This window comes from Schistocerca gregaria, chromosome X (assembly GCF_023897955.1).
Source record: "Schistocerca gregaria isolate iqSchGreg1 chromosome X, iqSchGreg1.2, whole genome shotgun sequence".
NCBI lineage: Eukaryota > Metazoa > Arthropoda > Insecta > Orthoptera > Acrididae > Schistocerca > Schistocerca gregaria.
The window spans coordinates 518,675,749-518,689,524 of record NC_064931.1 but is presented as its reverse complement, the minus strand read 5'-3'; the positions used below and the strand labels follow the sequence as shown (position 1 = coordinate 518,689,524).

At 43.5% G+C, this 13,776-nt stretch overlaps 1 protein-coding gene across 2 annotated transcripts in view; it reads right to left on the bottom strand.

Moving 5' to 3' along the window:
- LOC126298212 (regucalcin-like) overlaps positions 1-13,776 on the bottom strand; it is an 81,172-nt gene that overhangs the window by 47,793 nt on the left and 19,603 nt on the right. The window lies entirely within an intron of this gene.

Sequence of the window (13,776 nt, the reverse complement as noted above, 5' to 3'; positions counted from 1 at the left end):
AGCCTCATACTAACTAGTACCTTATCCTGGTGCTCTTCGAATCACGCATGGGCACTGCGAGCTATGTGAACCGTTGCATTGCCCTGCTGGTAGATGCCATTGTGTTGAGGAAAAACAAACTGCGTACAGGGGTGGATATGGTCCCTAAGGATAGATGCATACTTTTCTTGATCCATTGTGTCTTCCAGAATAACGAGATCACTCCGGGAATGCCACGAAAACATTTCCCATATCATAACGCTCCCTCCTCCAGCCTGGACCGTTCCGACGATTGTTGAATGGTGTTTGCTTTCACCCGTTTCACGGCGATAGAGCATTAAACGTGATTCGTCTGAAAGTCAGCATGTGTGCACTAACCATGCGTCTGCTGCGGAGGCCCATACGCAGCAACGTTCGCTGAACGGTAGTTGAGGAGACACTGTTGGTAGCCCCTTGCTTCGTCTCGGCGGACAGTTGCTCAGCAGTTGCACGTCTATGAACCCGTACACCCCTCCGCAACCGCCGTTCACCCCTGCAATCTATCGCATATGGCACATCACAGTTGCCTTGGCGCCAGCTTTGGTTAACGCCGTTTTGCCATGCACGTTATACTTCAAACTCGGCGCATACGAACGGTTTAGAGACTTAGCGGTTTCGGAAGTGCTTTCACCCTTGGACCAAAAGCCGATGAACATGCCTTTTTTAGCCGGACGATGTGGCCGAGCGGTTCTAGGCGCTGCAGTCTGGAGCCGCGCTGCTGCTATGGTTCGAATCCTGCCTCGGGCATGGATGTGTGTGATGTCCTCAAGTTAGTTAGGTTTAAGTAGTTCTAAGTGTAGAGGACTAATGACCTCAGATGTTAAGTTCCACAGTGCTCAGAGCCATTTGAACCATTTTGAACCATGCCTTTTTGGACGTCAGGTAAGTCGCTCCGTTTCCACATTTTACGACAATGATTGCTCTATTTTACGCACGCTCTTGACTTGCTTTATATATTCTCCACTGCCAGTGCTGCCTCCAGCCGTCTGTGACTGTCTGTTTCACGCTGACGTCAAACATAGGCGGTAGACATATTAATGTGACTGGGCCGTGTATTAGTGGCCGTGTTTAAGTACTGTGTAAGCTTAGGGACTGATGACCTTAGCAGTTAAGTCCCATAGGATTTCACACACATTTGAACTTTTTTTATATTAGTGGACATTCATATAGGGTGTGTCCACCATCGCGTATTGACGGCTTGAACTGAGCTGGACTCACTTTCGAAGAGTCCGCCCCTGGTAGCTGAGTGGAAAAAAAAGGAAAAAACTGGTCAGCGCGACAGAATGAATGTCCTAAGGGCCCGAGTTCGATTCCCGGCTGGGTCGGAGATTTTCTCCGCTCAGGGAGTGGGTGTTGTATTGTCCGAATCATCATAATTGCATCCCCATGGACGCGCAAGTAGCCGAAGTGGCGTCGAATAGAAAGACTTGCACCCGGCGAACAGTCTAACCGGTTTTATTTTTTTTATTTTTTCGAGGAGGTGTCTGAATGTTTGTGGAGTAATGGCACCCCATTCTTTCTCGAGAGCCGAAACTAGAGAAGATAGTGATGTTGGATGCTGGAGTCTGGAGCCAATTCCACTTTTTAACTCATCCCAAACATGCCCCACTGGGTTCAGGTCAGGACTTTGAGGTAGGCCTGTCCATTTCAGCAGTGTTATCTTCAACAAATCATTGCCTCACTGATGCTACTCTATAACAGGGTGCATTACCATGCTGATGCAAATAACCATCGTCTCCAAAGTGTTCCTGTACTGTACGCAGTACGCAATGCTGTTAAATGTGTTCATATTCGTCCGCATTTAGCGATTTCTTATGCGCAATACGAAGACCAAACCTCAACCACGAAATGTACCCCATACCGCAACACCACCTCCTTCGTACATCACTGTTGGCACTACACACGATCCAAGTAACATTCATCGGGCATTCGTCAAACCCCAATGCTTCCATTGGATTGCTACAGGGTATAGCGTGATTCATCTTTCAAACTCACTCGTCTTCAGTCATCCTCTTTCCAGTGGCGCCACTTTTTACATCGCCTCTAGTGTCGCTTAGCACTGAGTACAGAAATGTGTGGCTTGTGAGGAGCTACTTGATCATTGTAGCCCATTTCCCTTAACTCTGTATACACAGACATTATATAAGCTGGAGTACTGGTAGTAGTTCGTAGCTCACGAGTGATTCATTCCGCTGATTTCATGCAAAAGTTTGACAACTACTCTCTGCAATGCTTCATGGCCCCTGTCCGTCAGTACATGAGCCTGCCTGTACCCGTGGTTCTTCCTTCACGTTTCCACTTCACAACCACATCATCAATAGTCGACTTGGGCAATTACAGAAGGGTTACAATGTTCTTCAAAAGAAATGGTTCAAATGGCTCTGAGCACTATGGGACTTAATTTCTGAGGTCATCAGTCCCCTAGAGCTGAGAACTACTTAAACCTAACTAACTTAAGGACATCAAACATATCCATGCACGAGGCAGGATTCGAACCTGCGACCGTAGCGGTCGCGCGGTGCCAGGCTGTAGCGCCTAGAACCGCTCGGCCACTCTTGCCGGCTTAAAATGTTTTTGATGGATTTGTTACTCAGGTGACATGCTATGACTAATCCAGGTTCAAGGTCACTGAGTTCCGACCGACTCATTCTGCTGTTACTACGTTTCTACTAACGAAACTATACCCCTTGCCTCCTTTTATAATGGCGTGTCCGACTCTTGTGACATCTAGTGGTCAATTCTGTATTATACAGGTGTGTCCGGATACATTTGATCAGATAATGTACTGCATATATAGGGTGATATAGCTAAGATGTTCACTTCCTTAACAGTTTAAGACACATTTCTGATTTCACCCGAACGAATTGTGAAATTTTTTTCATTAAATGACATAGTCTCTTTTCATAGCTATATTAATTACAGATGTATCAGTATCAGTTCGGATTCTCAAATGAAACTGTAGTAATTTCTACTGCTTGTGTCATAGTTCTAAGAGAGACGAATTCAACGGCGTTCCATTCTTCAAAACCCAATTAGTAGTTTAGGAGATACTACAATATTTAGATCTTAGGATTTATTTTATTTGAACATGAAAGCGGTTACTGTCTTACGTGAACGTTCGTGTGGTTACACGAGAGTGTCGCTTCAGGCTGATGGGATGCTCCAGCTTGACGCAGCAAGGAGAGTTTAGTAACGTATTTTGTTTATCTATGTTTGGTGTTTGTTCTTTCGTACATGGAACCGTATTTATAGAATGAAAGAGAGGTTTTCAGATCTCAGCTACATATGGGCACTGAAGCAATTGCAATAGTGACATGTAAAAATCTGTGCCGGACCAGGACTCGAAACCGTAAGCTCCACTTCTCGAAAACGGTTGCTTTAACCGCCTCGGCCATCCGAGAACGCCTCCTGTCCAGTCCAAATTCCCAAATTCCGCAAACTACAGATGCGTTCATTATACCCTATTTGCTCGCAGCTATTCAGCCGAGTGTCGCAAGGGTTCGGACGAGTGAGTGAACCCGCAGAGGGGATATCCCTTGCAGGACTCAGGTGAATAAGCTGCAGACAAATAGAGGATAATGGACGGAGGACACTACCTCTATAGTGTGCGGCATTTGGGAATTTGGACTGGATAGGAGGTGTACTCGAATGGCTGTGGCTGTTAAGGCAACCATTCTAGAGAAGCGTAGCATCCTGGTTGGAGTCACGCTCCAGCACAAATTTTCGGATGATGTCGTTGCATTTAACGCAATGGCCGTATGCAACTGGGAGGTACAAATTGGTCTTTCAGTTTAGTAACGCACTTCCCAGTTGCGGAGTGTTCCTAGACGGTTTCAGAGAAAACGTAAAGCGGCCGAAAAGAAACGGGTGTACGAGGGCAAGCCGAACACCGATCCGAAAGGGCAAAACAGGACGAAAAGCAAACGCCAAACCAAAAGAATCGTCAATAGCGTGTGAATAAAACCTGAATGACAAACCAAGAGACTAACCTTCAACAAGTTTGGTTGGTTGACTTGGGGGAAGGGACCAAACAGCGAGGTCATCGGTCCCATCGGATTAGTGAATGATGGGGAAGGAAGTCTTCCGTGCCCTTCTCAAAGCAACCATCCCGGAATTTGCCTGAAGTGATTTAGGGGAATCATGGAAAACCGAGATCAGGATGGCCGGACACAGGTTTAAACCGTCGTCCTCCCGAATGCGAGTCCAGTGTGCTAACCACTGCGCCACATCGCTCGGTTACAGGTTTGTCGCTGTGTGCGTAGTGTAACGTTCGGTTCGGCGACCTGAAAGCTTCAGATGCCAAAACACAACTGGCCGAGGAAGGCGTGCTTACTTTCCTCCTATCCTACGCGGCCAGAGGATGTTGCCAAGTCACGTGGTGCCCGCGCCGGCCGTGAAACGAAATGACTCTTGACGGCCAACGCTGGTGCATTTGTCTCGGTATCGTTGTCTGAATCCGGCGACCATACTTAAGAGAGTCTACTTACAAATGCGGAATAGCCGAGAAAATTTTTGAAACTGATAGTAATCACAACTGGCTATATACGGTGGGACTGAAACACCAACTGGAAGGCAAAGGACGTAGCATCTAAGGGTGACTCACCAGTGAACTACGGTGACAATTCTGTTTTTGTTTCTGTCATATCCTTGAAAGAATGCTGCACATAAAAACTTGGTTGGATACGTAAAACACAAAATCGAGGTACAAAAAGTGTTAAATAATAACTTCGTGTCATGCGTTTTAATCCCAAACACACACCTACATTGCGAAATTACATCAGCAACAGCAACAAAATGAAATTCGCAATGAATTTTGTCATCCACACGTCCCTAAAATTCCACGGGTGTCACGCAGTGTTGGAAATGTGCATCACACACTGCACCATACCTCTGTAGTTGCAAGGGCAAGGACTTCTGCACAATCTGAAGAGATTCCTGCGACATCATTGCACATGCTGCAACAATGCGATGTTTTAAATACTCTTTGGTCGTTGCCACTAGTTAAAATTTAATAGAATGGATAACAGATGAGTTCAGCGCTTTTTGCCCCAACCAACGTTAACTCGGCCATCATCTCCACGGTGGTCAGAATACTGACAGAAACCCAACGAGTTAAAATCAGGCTTGTCAGTTTCCGGTTTTGAATAAGTCTGTAGACACCAACGGATCCTGATAATTTCTATTTTTTATGCAGAAAAATTATTATTATAAACTTAAGTAGAATTTCATTTTTTTAATATCTAGTATGTTTATGTTGATCACAGTTACTGTCTTCCAAGTCCAAAAAAAGCTGAAAGGATGACAGACTACAAGCAGAGAATGGCCTACTGAAGAAGCATACAAAGCAACTTAGTGTGTCACACAAAAGAACAATTGTGTAGTTAAAAACTTGAGTTGCTAGTTTGAAAAACGTCAGAGTATGCTGATGCAATAAGTCCGTACTTAACGATTATTTACAACCGTTCTCTCGACGAAAGATCCGTACCCAAGACTGGGAAGATGCACAGATCACGCCAATATTCCAGAAATGTATAAGAAGTAGTCAACTAAATTAGCCCGCCCGGCTAGCCGACCGATCTAACAAGCTGCTTCCCGAGGGGGAAGAAGTACCGGTCCCAAGCACGAATCCGCCCGGCGGATGTGTCGTCCGGTGCGCCGGCCAGCCTGTGGATGGTTTTTGGGACGGTTTCCCATTTACCTCGGCGAATGCGGGCTGGTTCCCCTTATTCCGCCTCAGTTACATTATGTCGGCGATTTCTGCGCAAACACTGTCTCCACGTTCGTGTACACCATAATTACTCTACCACGCAAACATTGATGTTACACTCGTCTGGTATAAGACGTCCCCGGACAGGGATCCACTGGGGGCCAAACCGCAAAATAACCCTGGGTTTGGTGTGGGGCGACGATGGGGTGAATGGACTACTGTGGCCTCTTGTGGGATTGTGAAACGCCGAGGGCTACGACGGGACGAAGCCTCTCCGTCGTTTCTAGGTCCCCGGTTCAATACACAATACACAATGAACTAAATTAGAGTCCCATATAATTAAGGTCGATATGCAGCAGGATTTTGGAATATATATTGTTTTTGAACATTCCGAATTACCTAGAAAACAACGATATATTGCAAATAGTCAACAAGAATTTGGAGAACACTCTTCTCCTGAAACACACGAAGTGCTGCGTGCTATCGACAATAGATTTCAAATTGATTCCGTATTTCTAGATTTCCTCACAAGCGACTTGTAATCAAACTGCGTGCGTATGGAATGTCGTCTAAGTTATGCGACTAGATTCGTTATTTCCTGTCAGAGAGGTCACAGTTCATAGCAACTGACAGAAAATCATCGAATAAAACAGAAGTGATTTCTGGTGTTTCCCAAGGTAGTGAAATGAAATGTCGTGTGGCAATACCCTCCCCTTGGGTAGACCGGTCGCCTGTTCCAAGTCGTTTGAGAAGTGGCGACTTGCGTGTCTATGGGGATGATATGATGATGGTGGAGACATAACAACACCCAGTCTCTGAGCAGAGAAAATCTCCGACCCAGCCGGGAACCGAACCCGGGTCCCTATGCACAGCAGTCGGTCGCGTTGACCACTCATCCATCGAGGTGGACCCCAAACGTAGTGATACAGGCCCTCTGCTGTTCCTTAGCCATATAAACGATTTAGGAGACAATCTGAGCAGCTGTCTTAGGTTGTTTACTGATGGTGAGGACTTATCGTTTAGTAAAGTCATCAGGAGTTCAAAACCAATTGCAAAACGATTTAGGTAAGGTATCTGTATGGCGCGCAAATTGTCAATAGACGCTGAATAATGAAAAGTGTGAGGTCATCCACGTGAGTGCTAAAACGAATCCGTTAAACTTCGCTTACACGATAAATCAATCAAATATAAAGGCCATAAATTCAGCTAAATGCTTAGGAATTACAATTACGTAAAACTTAAATTGGGAAGAACACACAGAAAATGTTGCGGGGAAGGCGAACCAAAGACTGCATTTTATTGTCAGGACACTTAGAAGATGCAATAGATCTACTAAAGAGATTGCCTACACTTGAGTTGTCCGTCCTCTTTTGGAGTACTGCTGCGCGGTGTGGGATCCTTATCAGATAGAACTAACGGAGTACATTGAGAAAGTTCAAAGAACGATAGCACGGTCTTCGTATTAAAAAAAGGGCAGATGTACATTTTAGCTTTTTTCGCGAGCTGCTCGAATGTGGAATAATAGAGAACGAATATAAAGATGGTTCGATGAATTCTCTGACAGGCACTTAAGTGTTATTTGCAAAGTAGCCATGTAGATGTAGACATGTAATTCAGTTTTTGGTGCGTTAGATACTGACAATATAATTGATCTGCTGAAGGAGGTTTTGGAATTTCAAGCTAATGGTAAGGCATCACAATATTCCCAGCAAATAAGGAAATTAGCTCTGACCCGACATTTTTATTCCGCTAAGGCTTGTAGCTGGTGACAAAAGTTTGTGAAACTATCTCAGCCAGAATCACTTCACTGCAATTACTGAGACGTCCCTTATTTACACACAGTCACACAGTGACCATCTTCTCACAGTAACTGAACTTGAGGAAGAAACACATTATAAAACTTTTCCTCAAGCATTATTTTATCTGCAAAATAAATTATTCACGTACACCTAATTTTTTTGAGCAAAGATGTAAAGTCAGGATATAACGATTATACCAAGCTTATTTTAATTAAAGGTAAGTGAAAAAAATAGAATGTCGACGAAAACACTAAAAATGAAATGCCAATGAAAACAGCTGCAAGCTATGGTGGCCTTGAAGCTTTCACTGATGCAAATATTTTGTCTTGGAAGACCTGGAGTATAGCGGAGAGTACAGGCCTACTAGATAAGGTTACCTATGGTACTTTGCTTCCAGACAAGCCCATTTAATTTGTCTACAAGAAGAAAGAAGAAGCTGAATGCTGACGAATATCTATTTATTTGGGCCAAAGTAGGCAATAACAATTGTAAAAAAAAAGGGTTCAAATGGCTCTGAGCACTATGGGACTTAATTTATTAGGTCATCAGTCCCCTAGAACTTAGAACTACTTAAACCTAACTAACCTAAAGACATCACACACATCTATGCCCGAGGCAGGATTCGAACCTGCGACCGTAGTGGACGCGCGGTTCCAGACTGTAGCGTCTAAAACCGCTCGGCCACCCCGGCCGGCAACAATTGTAAAGTAAAGATTACTGGTGACAATATGTTATATTATAGACAATAAACATTCTTCACCTCCTTTCCTTATAAGCAATAAATTACTTAATTGTCTTGTAAGCCATCATTATTATTATTGAATTACTTGTGCTAATTAATTGTAACACATATATTTTTTAAATCTTCTCTTCCTTGGCGGTCTGGTTTCTTAGGCTGAGGCTGTATGCTTAAAATACAAACCAAAACACAGAATTTCCGCGCTAGTCACCGTTTCTGTTAGCTGACCATAATGAGTTTCGAAGTTTACTCCATAATCTTCAGGTGGTACCTGCTTAAGTCGCATTGATTTACGTTCAGTTTGCGAGCACCAAGAAGTTATCTTGGGTTGGCAAACATGTTTTGAGTCGTCTTGCAATTTTGTGTCGAAAAGTATATCCATATTTCGATAAAAAATTACTTATTCCTGCCGGTGTACACAGAAATCACATATTCTTACTGGCCTTTCAGAAAAAATAGAATTAGTAAGTGCTATTTGAAGTTAGTTAAAGAAAGTTTCAAATGGGAGTGGCCAAGCAGACGACGCCCGTCACTACAGAAAAAATGGCGGACGGGAATTCAGTTAGCTTAAAAAATGGCGAACATATAACGACAGTACGAAATTTAAACTCGTTAGATCGTCGTAACTTGTACACAGATTTCACCGTTGGGCTTACCTCAGAGAAAATGTCCACTGGCCTCAAACAGTGCGATCGTTCAGGCAAATTGATAACACCTTCAGTCCTATCCAGTACACAGGAAAAAGCTGGGTGAGCGCTTTTATAGCCACAAAAGAGAGTGACATATACACCCATCGTGCTAGTACCACATACATCATATTGCTTCCTCTAGGAGAACCGGTTAGACTTGGATAAAACTTGTGGGTATCTTTTAATAGTCGAGGTTCCTTCAATGAAGTGATGGCCAGTCACGTAGTCTCCAACACTCCAGCACAAAACGTTAACACATACAGCACGGTGCCCGTACGCCAAAGGGCGCGGCCGGCCGGACGTTGGCGACGGCGCCCATATACCGTACGGGCGAGCCTTTATTTGGCTCCGTAAGCGCGTTTAGCGCGTCTCCGAAGCAGTTTCGTCAACTAATGTGGACGTATTTCATCCTTCTTCCGCAAGAGGCAAGCACTTATTGGCTATCTCATCCTGGGAGTGGCTGTGAGCACTGCAAAGTCGAAGTTACCTGCATTTAATTCACACGTGTTTACGATCGTGAAAATATCGCGCAGCGAGTTGACGGAGGCAGAGATCTTAGATATTCTTTACGGAGATGAAGGATCTGAAGTTGACAATTCTGACAAAGAGGATTCCTACTCTCCAAACGAAACTACAAGTGACGATTCAGGTACGTATATGTCTCAATTGTTCATAAAGTGAAGAGCCTGTTTTCCCGAAAAACTGTGAGTGGTGGTAAAAGCTGTTTTTCCACTTGTTTATAGTGTCAGCTGTCAACAGTTTTATTTTTTACATAAAGAGAACACTAGGTAGAATGTATTACAAGTAGACTTTATTCACAGAGTAGGGAAGAAATTGGCTGAGAAGGGCGGAAATATTTTTCAGCAACATGCCGCTTCATCCTCACAAATTGAGAGGACATTTGCAAGGCACTTTGCAGAGAAGGTCTCACCCACTGCAAACAAGGTGAATACTACTAGGTACTGCAAAGTATGTTCGGATAGGGGGAAGAAAGAGACGGGTAAGCGCATCAGGAAGGAAGTAGATGGTGGTACAAGGACTGTGGCGTTGGCCTTTGCGTACCACAGTGTTTCCAGGATTTTCACACGAAGGCTAACTACATCTGAACTATTAAAATACTCTAGTTTACAGGTACCGGCAGTTAGACCCTCAAGTGATATTTTGCTTTAAATTTAGATATAGTAATAATAGCATTACTCAAGAGAGATCATGTAAAACTTTTTTATCCATGATATTTTTGTGTTTTTTTAATTATAACACCCATTTGTATTTTATATTGTAAAATAAACTCACTATAATGTAAAGCTCTTACTTTTTCCTTTTAAATGATGCAAGAACCATATTCCTATCATTTTCCTGTTCTTCGCAATCTAATTTTAAACATTCATTAAATATGCCAGTTCACAGCCAAGCGCCGGGTGTAACGAGGGCAGTGTTGAAAGTGTTAAACTTCACTGTCTCAGATGTTTAACCTGCCTACGCCAATGCGTATTCTTCGTGGCCCAATAATGCATATTTCTTAAACTCACATTTCAATGATTTAAAAAGATAGTGTCGTAGTGCCCGCATCTCGTGGTCGTGCGGTAGCGTTCTCGTTTCCCGCGCCCGCGTTCCCGGGTTCGACTCCCGGCGGGGTCAGGGATTTTCTCTGCCTCGTGATGGCTGGGTGTTGTGTGTTGTCCTTAGGTTAGTTATGTTTAAGTAGTTCTAAGTTCTAGGGGACTGATGACCATAGATGTTAAGTCCCATAGTGCTCAGAGCCATTTGAACCACTTGAAGTGTCGTAGTTAAGGAGAATTCTTTGAAGAAATATCCAATCGTCCTGATGTCGCATCAGAACCGAATAACGGAATTTCACGCGTCTTCGCAATCCCGATAGTTAATCTGCTGAGGAAGTGAAAGATCATACGGACAGTAGTTATTTATGCGCAAAACACAATCAACGCTGGGGTGACGTATTCCAGAGGCACTCGAAATTTCTCTGGACCTGACATGTGGATTACGAGCAACAGCTGTCACAATATCTACACTGATGTGACAAAAGTCATGGGATAGCGAATATGCACTTACACAGAAGGCGGTAGTATCGTGTACACAAAAGGTATAAAAGGGCATTGCATTGGCGGAGTTGTCACTTTAACTCAAGTGATTCACGTGAGAAGGTTTCCGACGTGCTTATGGTAACACGACGGGAATAACCAGACTTTGAACGCGGAATGGTAGTTGGAGCTAGACGCATGGGACAATCCATTTCGGAAATCGTAAGGGTATTCAATATTCCAATATCCACAGTGTCAAGAATGTGCCGAGAATACAATTCAGACATTACCTGTCACCACGGACAACGCAGTGGGCGACGGCCTTCACTAACGACCGACAGCAGCGGCGGTTGCGTAGAGCTGTAGTGCTAACAGACATACAACACTGCGTGAAATAACCGCAGAAATCAATGTTGGACGAAGGACGAACGTATCCGTTAGGACAGTGTAGCGAAATTTGGCGTTAATGGGCTGTAGTGGGAGGCGACCGTCGCGAGTGCCTTTGCTAACAGCACGACATCGCCTGCAGCACCTCTCCTGGGCTCGTGACCATGTCAGCTGGACCCTAGACGACTGGAAAACCGTGGCCTGGTAAGATGAGACCCAATGTCAGTTGGTAAAAACTGAAGTTATGGACCCTAGTTGTCAACAAGATACTGTGCAAGTTGGTGGTGGCTCCATAATGGTTTGGGCTGTGTTTACGTGGAATGGACTGCGTCCTCTGCAATTGAACCGATCATTGACGGGAAATGGTTATGTTAGGCTGCATTTGCAGCCATTCATGGACTTCGTGGTCCAAAACATGTTACTGGGCCACAATCGTTCACGCTTGGTTTGAAGAACATCCCAGACAGTTCGAGCAAATGCCTTGGCCACAAAGAACGCCTGACATGAATTCCATCGAACATTTATCGGATTAATCGACAGATTAGTTCGTGAAAAACACCCTGAACCGGCAACACTTCCGTAATTATGGATGGCTACTGAGGCAATGTGGCTCAATATTTCTGCGGGGTACTTCCAACAGCCTGTTGAGTTCATGCCACGTCGAGTTGCTACTCTGCGCCGGGAAAAAGGAGGTATCCCACGACTTTTGTCACCTCATTGTATACCTGTATCGCGGTAGTGCAACACACTACTTAGTTGACGTGACGAATTTAGTTATATGGGTATGAAATTACTAACTTCCGGCGGAGGTTCGAGTGCTCCCTCGGGCATGGGTGTGTGTGTTTGTAATTAGGATAATTTAGGTTAAGTAGTGTGAGGGCTTAGGGACTGATGACGTTAGCAGTTAAGTCCCATAAGATTTCACACACATTTGAATATTTTTTTCTAACTTCCGCATAAGACAGCAATCGGTTTCAGGTTCAAAAGAAATAAATCTCAAGTTCTCCGAAACTAGTAACAGGAGTTAGAATAGTTTAACACCTTTAATTTCGTCTCTTTTAGAACTACAATAAAAGCAGCACAAATTACTATAGTCCCATTTGAAAAAGATAAGTTGAAAGCGATATCTCTGTAATCAACGTTGTTGTTGTGGTCTTCAGTCCGAAGACTGGTTTGATGCAGCTCTCCACGCTAGTATATCCTGTACAATCTTCTTCAACTCTATGTAACTACTGCAACCTACATCCATTTGAACTGACTTACTGTATTTAAGCCTTTGCCTCCTTCTGCAATTTTTACCTCCCACTCTTCCTTCCATTATCAAGTTGACGATTCCTTGATGTCTCAGTATGCGTCCTTCTGTTGCACCATACTTCAAACTCTTCTACTCATATTATTATCTTTTCTGATGTGTTTATCGCCCACGTTTCACTTCCGTATAAGGCTTCACTGCATGCAAATACCTGCAGAAACGGCTTCCTAACTCATAGTTTTCCAGAATGAATTTTTTAATTCTACAGCGGAGCGAGCAGTGCTATCAAACTTCCTGAGAGATAAAACTGTGTGCCGGACCGAGACTCGGAACTCGGGTCCCTTGGCTTTCTTATTTTTACTTTTTTTATGGACACGTGCCTCTTAGAATTTTTTATTTGTTTCGTTTTTAATTTTTTTTAATTTTATAAATTTTCCCATCTAGAATCTGTTGAATTGAAACTGAAGTCTTACTTAATGGATGTTATACTTCTTCTGTAATCAAATTAGTTTCGTTCTTTCATATAAGCAATTACATTAAATTTTTTCTTCAAGAGTGGGTATCTCACTGGAACACAGCGATGGTTTGTGGGTGGACCACAGGAAAGCGTAAATATGAAACAAAAGTTATTTCTTCTTGTCCCAATTAACAGGCAGTTAAGGTACGAACGTATTTAATTCTTTACATATCTAAATGTGTATTTACCAGTAGTAGATAAGAGATATACTTTAAGTACGCGTTGTATTTGGCGGTGGTTACTTCATCATAGCTATGTTTGTCGATTTTTTCTGTTTCCCTCGTTGTTTTTACGTAAGACGGATAAATTGAAAAAAACTTTTCTCTTGTCCATTTATTGTTGAGAATTTTTGTATTTCATGAATGATGTGTTGTTTAAAATCATCAATAGACTCTCCTCCCTCGTTAAAGACGTAGTACACTGAAGCGCCAAAGAAACTGGTATAGGCATGCGTATTCAAATACGGAGATATGTAAACAGGCAGAATACGGCGCTGCGTTCGGCAACGCCTATGTAAGACAAGTGTCTGGCGCAGTTATTATATCAGTTACTGCTGCTACAATGGGAGGCTATCAAGATTCAGATGAGTATGAACGTGAAGTTCATACCTGACGGGATACCAATTCGAT